This window comes from Macrotis lagotis, chromosome 1, assembly GCF_037893015.1.
Source record: "Macrotis lagotis isolate mMagLag1 chromosome 1, bilby.v1.9.chrom.fasta, whole genome shotgun sequence".
In the NCBI taxonomy this organism is placed as follows: Eukaryota; Metazoa; Chordata; class Mammalia; order Peramelemorphia; family Peramelidae; genus Macrotis; species Macrotis lagotis.
The window spans coordinates 186,998,178-187,007,724 of NC_133658.1; positions in this window are offsets into that span (position 1 = coordinate 186,998,178).

Sequence of the window (9,547 nt, forward strand, 5' to 3'; positions counted from 1 at the left end):
GCACCAGCCCTGGAGTCAGGAGTACCTGAGTTCAAATCCAGCCTCAGACACTTAGTAATTACCTAGCTGTGTGGTCTTGGGCAAGCCATTTAACCCCATTGCCTTGCAAAAAAAAAAAAAAAAGAACAAAACAAATGTGATTTTTGTACATGTTATCTGTGGGAAAACAAAATATTAAGCAAGAGTTTGAGGTCACATCTAAATTCAGTTCTTCCTGATTCCAGGTCCAATGCACCATGCCACTTATCTGTCAGGATCCTTCATTATCTGGTCCCAACTTACCTTGAAAGTCTTATTTCTCATTATTCTGCTTTGTACACTCTACATTTCAGCCAAATTGGAGTGTTTTTCATTCTCTAAACATATTTTCCATTTAAGCACTTGTGTATCTTTGCTCATCATTACCTAAACCTACATTCAATATTCCTGCCAGCTGAAAACTTTCTCATCCTTCAAAGACCAACTCATATGCCAATTCATCCATAAAGTTTTCCCTTATCTCTCCTCTAAGTGGATATGCTCAATCCTTTATCAAAATTTCTATAGCAATTTATATCTCTTAAATACTTATCACATTCTTCCCTGTTTTAGACTAATTTACTCTTATCCCTCTCATACTAGATTGTAAGTTCCATTGAAGTCAAGGGTCTTTTCTTTGTTCTTTCATAGTCTATGGAGGCAGACAATGACTGGCAAATAATGTATATTCAATGAAAAGATAAATGAATATATCTGTGGAGATAGTTGATATGCTATGGTACCCTGTAAACTCCTAACTATAGAGGAGTTTTAATATTCTACTTAGATACCAGGTAGTCAGTTATAATGGGCTAGCACCAACCAATAGTTTCATTTGTTATTATTCAATCATTTCCATTATATCTTGACTTTTTATGACCCCATTTGGGGTTTTCTTGGAAAAGATAATAGTTTGTGTTTCCCTTTTCCAGCTCATTTTATAGATGAAGAAACTGAGGCAAACAGAATTATGTGACTTTCCCAAGGTCGAAAACCTCATAAGTGTCTGATGCCAGATTTGACTTCAAGAAGATATCTTCCTGACTCCAGGCCTTCCATTCTATCCACTCCTCCACCTAGCTGCCCCATCAGCATATTGGAGTTATGTAATCAACCCCAGCCTACTCTTAACTAGTCTTACTATCATCTAAGCATATCTTGGGTACCTCCTAACCTCCTCTAGTCAAATCTTTCCTCTTCATTTAATCAAATGCTATCCAGCTTTCAATACCCTTTTGGAATTATACTTTCTCCATGAGGTTTTCCTATGAGCATCCTAGCTGGAAGTTTAAAACTAGAATTTTATTTTATTTAGAAAGATTTTATTTATTTTGAGATTTACAATTTTCCCCCATTCTTGCTTCCCTCTCTCCACCCCCCACAGAAGGCATTCTATTAGTCTTTACATTGTTTCCATGGTGTACACTGATCTCAGTTGAATGTGATGAGAGAATAATCATATCCTTAAGGAAGAAAAATAAAGTATAAGAGATAGCAAAATTACATAATAAAATAAATGGGGTTTTTTTCTAAATTAAAGGTAATAGTCTGTGGTCTTTGTTCAAAGTCCACAATTCTTTCTCTGGATACAGATGGTATTCTCCATTGCAGACAGCCCAAAATTGTCCCTGGTTGTTGCACTGATGGAATGAGCAAGTCCATCAAGGTTGATCATCATCCCCATGTTGCTGTTAGGGTGTACAGTGTTTTTCTGGTTCTGCTCATCTCACTCAGCATCAGTTCATGCAAATTCTTTCAGGCTTCCCTGAATTCCCATTCCCCCCTGGGTTTCTAATAGAACAATAGTGTTCCATGACATACATATACTACAGTTTGTTAAGCCATTCAACAATTGAAGGACAGTCACTTAATTTCCACTTCTTTGCCACCACAAACAGGGCTACTAAAAGCTAGAACTTTAAAACTCTAAAACCTAGAACTCATCTTGTCCAAATTCTCTCTAGCTAGCTGGGTCACGTTATAATACCAGTCTTCCCCAAAGTCACAAAACTAAGTCACAGTGAGGACCAGAAACCAGGATTCCTATTTTCTAGACCCATGTTCTGTGATATGTCCAAGCTATGAACTACTCCCTCTGGTCATGATTATCTGTCCTGCTCCTTCAGCACTTATCATACACTGTTTTGTGTACGTTATCCCTTCATGTCTAACTGTTGACTGATTGATATTGGCACAGACATCATGACAGTGATGCATTAAAATTAAACATCATCACTTGGATATCAATGTTGTAATGTTTACATTGGTCTCGTGATACTAGATTGACAAACAAATAATAAAGCACCTTCTATTAGTTGGTAGGCTATAAACCAGTCCCTCTTTGTGGAATGGGGCTGTTTGTTCACCCAGTATTATGGCCACTCTATTAGAATAGAATGTAAAAACAGTACAATGGGACCTACAGCTCTTTTTTATTTTATTTCAGAGCACAGGACACTATCTAGACTCTCTCAATGAAAGGGAACAACTTTCACCATAGCTGACATTTCTGCAGTCAAGCTTCTAGAATCATCCATCACTGTGTATATTTCTATTTCATAGGTTCATTATGTGGGGTCAATGACTTGTTTATCTTTTATTTCTAATATTTTGATAACTACTTAAACACAATTGATTTCCTTGACAATCCTATACATTTTATGTATACCTTTAAAAACTTTTGAGAAGGGTCCTTAGACTTTAGCAAGACAGTCAAAATGGCTCCAAAATACAAAGATTAAGGATTTTCTGCTCCATATAGTTCCTAAGAGGAGCTTTATTCAATAGTCCTGAAATTTCCAGTAATTAATTCTAATCTAATCCATTCCATTGCAATCCAACAAGTTTTGATAAAGTGACACTATAGTCAAACCACTTTGCTAGACTCTGAACAAACAAATGGTAATTAAGGGTTCAGTCTGTGCTAGGTCCTGATTTGGCTGCTGGGTTTAGGTAAAGTGTTTCTCCAATGTTTTGAATAACAGTACTGACAAAATATTTTCAATTTTTTTGTTCTTATCCCTTTTTCCCCCAGTCAAAAATTTTAATTTAGCTTAATAGATAGCATGGTGTCATTAAAAGTATCTTTTTTTTTTCTTTTGCTAATGAGAACCCCATGCCGGTGCTTTAGCAGAAACTAATGACAGAAACCCTGGCTAACATCTGCAGAAAGGAAGGACCATTAGCAAATTCATGAGTTAAGATGTTCTGGGCTGATTAAGTCCAGGAGTGCTCATATGCAAAAAATAATAAATTTGAATTGGCACAGACGTGTTTAAATTTCCTCACTTTTCATCAGGTGACATCATATTATCAGAGAAAACTCATTGCTAAGGCTCAATCTTCCATGTGCTATAACTTAATTAAGAGTGGGAGACTTACTTTTAAATTACTAAAAGGGTACATATCACCTTATTTCAAATGAGTTTCATGGTTTTTTTTGCTTTCTGAAAAATACTAATATTCTATTTTAAATTGATCAATAATGATACTTATAGAGAACTTTACAATTTAAAAAATATCTTTTCTCATAATAAATTTTTCAAATTAGCAGTTATATATTTTTAATAAAAGGACAAATGAGGGAGAGAGGGTTAAATTATCTGTGCAACTATTTACAGCTTTAGACTATTTCTTGGGACTTAAGGTTGGGGTATCAACACTTAAATTCAGAGCTCTAGTCATTGATGAATACATGGAAATAGGAAAAATTATCCATGCAGAAGGTCCAAATACCCTCTAAGGTGAACCCTAGAGAGGAATTGGAACTCAAGAGTCCCCACTGGGTCTAGCAGAAATCCAGTACCACTTTCAGAAAATAAATTCCATAAATTTCACAAAGCTAATAAGGAATCATCCTGCTAGAAAGAGAAGATAATTAGTTTTAATAATATCATTCCATTTGCAAAAGAATAGAATTCTGAGCCTGGAAGGAAAGCAAAACTTAGCTAATTCGAATTCATTTTATAAATGCTGAAATTGAGTCCCAGAGCCCTTAAAAGACTTCCCTAAATGTAAATAGCCAGTTATACATTTGGGACTTTGAACTCAGCCCTGACTACTGCCACAACTCCTTACACAAAGTTCTTTTGACTTTACCATACAAACTCTAAATTATATATAATACATGATAATTTCTTTCTTCCTAGAGAATGTTAGGACATGTACATAGTATTTTATTTTCAAGGCTCTGACCACAGATGTAGGTAAAAATGTAAAAAGTATATTTTTCTAATTAAATATTCAGATGGATCTATAATCTCATTTATCTCTATGTACTTGATCTCATCTCCTGCAACCTCCTTTAATAGATTTCAAACTCAAATCATCCTTATTCTTACTCTCCAATTTTTAGCTTCTCCATGCCTTCAAACATGTTCATATCCAACCTTTAAAAGGTTTTTCAAGATGTCGCCATTCCCTCAAGTTATGAGTATCTATCTCTTCCTCTTCCCTTTCACAATCAAACTTCTTGAAAATGCTGTCTTTACTTATTGCCACCATTTTCTTTCTAATCATTGTCTAAAGCCTTTTGTAAATTGGCTTCTGACCTCATCACTTGAAACATTTTTCTACAAATTTAAAAAAAAAAAGATCTTTTGAAGCAAAGGGTTTTCTCTTTCTTGGTTGTTCTCCTACCTGCCTGGAACTTCCTTTTTTGTCTCCTTTGTTGGTTCAAGATTAATATGATGCCCCCCTGACTTTGGGAAGATCTCAAGACTACCTTGGTCCTTCCCTATTCTCCTTTGCTACTCTTCTCTGTTCCTCTGGATTTCAGTATGCAGATTATTCACAGATAGTTAAATTTGTTAATTTTTTTCCAATTACATGCAAATGTAGTTTTCAACAGTTAACCTTTTGCAAATTTTTGAATTCTCCATTTTTCTTCCACCCTCCCTTCTCTCCCCCATCCCCATGACAGCAAACAATCTGGTACAAATTGTACATGTATAATTGTGTTCAACATATTTCCATATCAGTCATGTTGTGAAAGAAGAATTAGAACTAAGGGGATAAAACTATAAAAAAAAAAAGAAACTTTTAAAAGTGAACATAGTGTGCTTTGCTCTGCATTCAAGTTCCATAGTGTTTTGTTTTTTTTCTGCATGTGGATGGAATTTTCTATAACTGTTGAGAGGCGCAGCACCCACCATAGTTGATCATCTCACAATGTTGCTGCTAATGTGTAGAATGTTGTCCTGTTCTCACAAATCTCTATTTAAAGCTCCAGTATATTCCCATCAATTTCCATTTGAAATCTCAAACTAGATTTCATGGACACATCTCAAATTCAACCTGTCCCAAATTGATCTCTTACTCCTCAAAACTACGCCCTGCCAGGCATAACAAGTCTTTCAAATGTAGCACCAGCCTTCAACTCTCCCAGTTTTGTAATCTCAGCGTTAACATCTTCCCTTCGCACTCCATCCCTCCACATATTCCATAAAATGTCAAATCTTGCCATCTCAACTGCAACATTTTCTCATATCTGATACCTTCTCTCTACTGTGACAACTAACAACTTGGTCTAAGTTCTCATGACCTCTTCCTGGATTATGGCAATACCTCCTTGTCTCATACCTCTCACCACTCCACTCCATCTAGAAACTGTTAACAAAAGAATTTTCTTTAAGGGAAGATCTGATCATGTCTATAACTTAATGCCTCTAGAATAAAATATTAACTTTTCTATTTAACTTTTAAATCTCTTCATAATCAGGCTCCAGCCAATTCTTCTAGAGGTACTACCTACCCTTCCCAAACTTTGGTTCTCTCTGACTCAATGATAACACCTTTGCCTTCAATCTCTGTGGTCCCCTCACTTCTCAAAATTCTTGTCATCTTTAAGTTGTCACTCAAGTACCACCTACTAAAGCAAGCCATTCCTGATCCCTCAATTGTTAGCAATTTTGTCTTTTACTTTTGTGTCAATTTATATTTATTCTATAAATATTTACATATCTAGTTATCTCCCCTCTTAGAATGTGCCTTGTAGAAGGTTTAAAATTTATTGAATCTATATTCCTATTGAAACTATATAGCCCATAGTAAGTTCTTAGATAATGCTTATTGTTTGATCAGTTACTTGATTGGGCATTCCCTCTGATGATGTAGATAATGATCCATTCATGCCTGCCCACCATGCTGAACTCTTGTCCATGTTGGGAAGTTCACCTTTATGCGCTCATCTATAACAACTGTCTGAATTCCTCATTAAGTCTGTATACCAGCTTTCCCTTTTATTGCCATATACCCAGACCATTTTTGATCTTATTTTTCTCTGGTGCCTCCCTTTACTCTGCTTCTTTGTTGAAGTTCATTGACCATTGAGATCTAGTCATGGTCAATATGGGCCTCTCCATTGTCCTGTATGTAAAGCCCTTTTCCTCTTTCTTCAGAAAATTGTAGTATTCATTGACTCACAGTCATATAAAGATATTGGTATTTTAATAGGACGTTTTACTGAAAGAACTTTGAGTTTGTCAGAAGAACTTTGTGATTTCCTTCTCTTCTACTATTCTTTAATTCTAGGCCCAAGATTTTGTACATTCTGTTTTATGCAAGATATATGAATATCTGAATTGATTGTGTGGAAGACAGACAGACAGACAAAGCTCTATAATATATCCATCCAGCTGTAGGTTATTATATGAATAGACAAAACGTAAGCATAGATTTTCCTGTGCCCATGGTAAGGAAAAAAAGATTTCATCCAGGAAATATTCCAGGGATTAAGGTAATATTCTATAAATTAGAGTATCTGTACTATCTAAAGGTAATCCTTCAACTTGAACTTCTGTTACTCTATCACAATTGTGACCTTTCATGAGCATATATTTTCTTTTTTCTTGTTTACTAATAATTATGAGCATAATAAGATTATCTTTAAAATAGTTTTCATGACATTTTGAATCATTTCAAGATAAATAGTAGAGAGTTTTCTAAGTTGTCATTTTGGGGTATTAGAATTTAAAAGTAATAATCATATTGAATATAAAGAATTCTACAACTTTTGAGCTTGATTAGGAAGTATGGGTTCTTATATTTTCTATATCTTTAGTCAACTGTATGCTGGTAAAGATGTGGTGAACTGAAAAATGTCACTTTTGAATGTCTTACTAAGATATTCCTAAGACTAAGGTCTATTCTAAGCAAAAAAGCTTAGAAGAAAATGGTTAGAAGAAAATGATCTAGTCAGTATTTGTTGATATTTTCTTGGTCACCTTTCTGCTATATTAAGTATGGAATTTTTCCTACACCTTGGTGCATTTTTCTTTTTTATTATATTCTAGGTTAATTCCTCAACATTCTCAAAATTATGTTGGTTCTAGTATATATCTCCTCTAATCTTACTTGGTCTAATCCAGCTGCTAAAGTTATTTTTATTTTCTTTGGTGACATATGTGTCAACTCTGAGACCCTAATGTTAGAATCCAGGTGAGTCTTTTGTCTTTTATAGTAAAGAAAGTTTGCTATAAAATAATTTACAAATGTTTTACAATTCACTTCTGTTTATAATTCTCCTCTCATCCTTAAATATCTATAAAATGACTTTGCTTATTTTGGTCTCCTCTCCTTCATCTATTTTGTGAAATGATACTACTAATAATCACAAATAAAACTTCTACACAAGATTTTACAAATAAGTTGATATTCTAAACTGTTGTTGCTCTTTGACTGCTGTCACTCTCCACTTGGAAAATAATTAATATGTTTACTACAGTGATTTTTAAAGGTTTCTTTACTCTCCTGAATATGACAATTGATTTAAATCTATTTAAGTTCTGTACAAAATTATTATTGTCTGTTTCTAAGTCCTTAATTTCAGTGCATAATCCATTTTCTTCAACATCAATTTAATGGAATAAGATCAGGACCAAGTAGTTTCAATTGTCTTCTATATAGTTTTCTCATTTTTGTTCATTCTCCTAGATTTTAATTTTTGTTCAGAGGTCAGAGATCTGAACTATACCCAAAAGGTTGAAATAGAATGACCTTCACATCATTTCTTGTATATTAAAGTTTAATCAATTTTGATTTTATGATATAACTTGGTACTCACAATAACTATTCTCAGAGAAAACATTCATGGCTAATTCACTATATTCTTCATTGGTTTTCAAAATTCTTTCAGATTCATGTTCTTCAATATATTTCTCATCATTCTTATTCATCATTCATAATTTTGAATTAATTCCACAAAAGTCTTTATTGATTTAATTTGTTAGTTTTATTCAGTTGTCTATAGAAGATTTCTACCTTAATCTCTTCAACAAATATTAACCCATAAGCTGCATTTATGACAGTCTTTTTACAAATACCTATCACAGAGAACTACAATATATGACAAAGGACTACATGATCAAATGATATGTCTTGTCTTTAGATACACATGAAAATCAAATCTGCAAACTCCATTTATCCATTCATGGTAAATCTGCAATATTATATCCTTTCATTTAGTTGTTCCTTCCTTTGATATTCTGATCTCTTTTATTGTGATACAAAGATGTCATATTTAGAGTACCAACAGCTGTATTAATTATATAAATGAGCTAGAACAGTGTGATCAAATTTAAAGAAATAAAGATTAATATGGGCCAAATATTGACTTATAAAATTAACATTAACTTATGTGTATATTTCTTATTTTATAAACATTTCACAATTGTGTTTTAATTTGATTCTGCCCCATTCCTAATTGTTTGACAGAAGTTCTCTTTAGATCTAATGACCCCTTTTCAGGTACTCCTGGAACTACACTGACCCTATGACTTCATTCACTTTAATTCAACATACATAACCACTGAAGATGTGCAAAGTCTTTTTTTATTGTTTTTTTGGTAAGGTAAATGGAGTTAAGTGACTTGCCCAAGGTCACACAGGTAATTATTAAGTATCTGAGGTGGCTGAATTTGAACTCAGATCCTTCTGAATGCAGGACCGGTGCTCTATCCACTATGCTACCTAGCTTCCCTGATGTGCAATGTCTTAATGCTAAACACTGAATATATATATATATATATATATATATATATATATATATATATATATATATATATATATATAGACAAGAGGTCTGAGGTTCATAAAACAGAAGTTCACAGACTGAGAGTTAGAATGAACCTTACAGCCCATAAAGTCCCTCTCTCGTGTTTAAAAAGGAATGCATTGTTTGCCTTCATAATGGTGACATTATCCTGAGGGGGAGAGGGTATATCTTCAGATTATACAATACAAGATAGGTTAATGAAGGGACAAGAGAGAGAGATCACAAATATACTCTAAAAATATTTGAGGAATTAAAACTAGTAGCTGAAGGGATCAAGGAAAGTTTACACATAGAATGTAGCACCTGATTCCAGCCTTCAAGGAATGATGAAAATAATGAGTGAACTTCACCTATAGCAAGTGCCTAATATAAACAACTTTTAAATTTCAATTTAATTAAATAAATTTTTATTAAATTCCTATTATATGCCAGGCACTAGGGAATACAATTTTTTAAAACCATTTCTGCCCTCAGGGG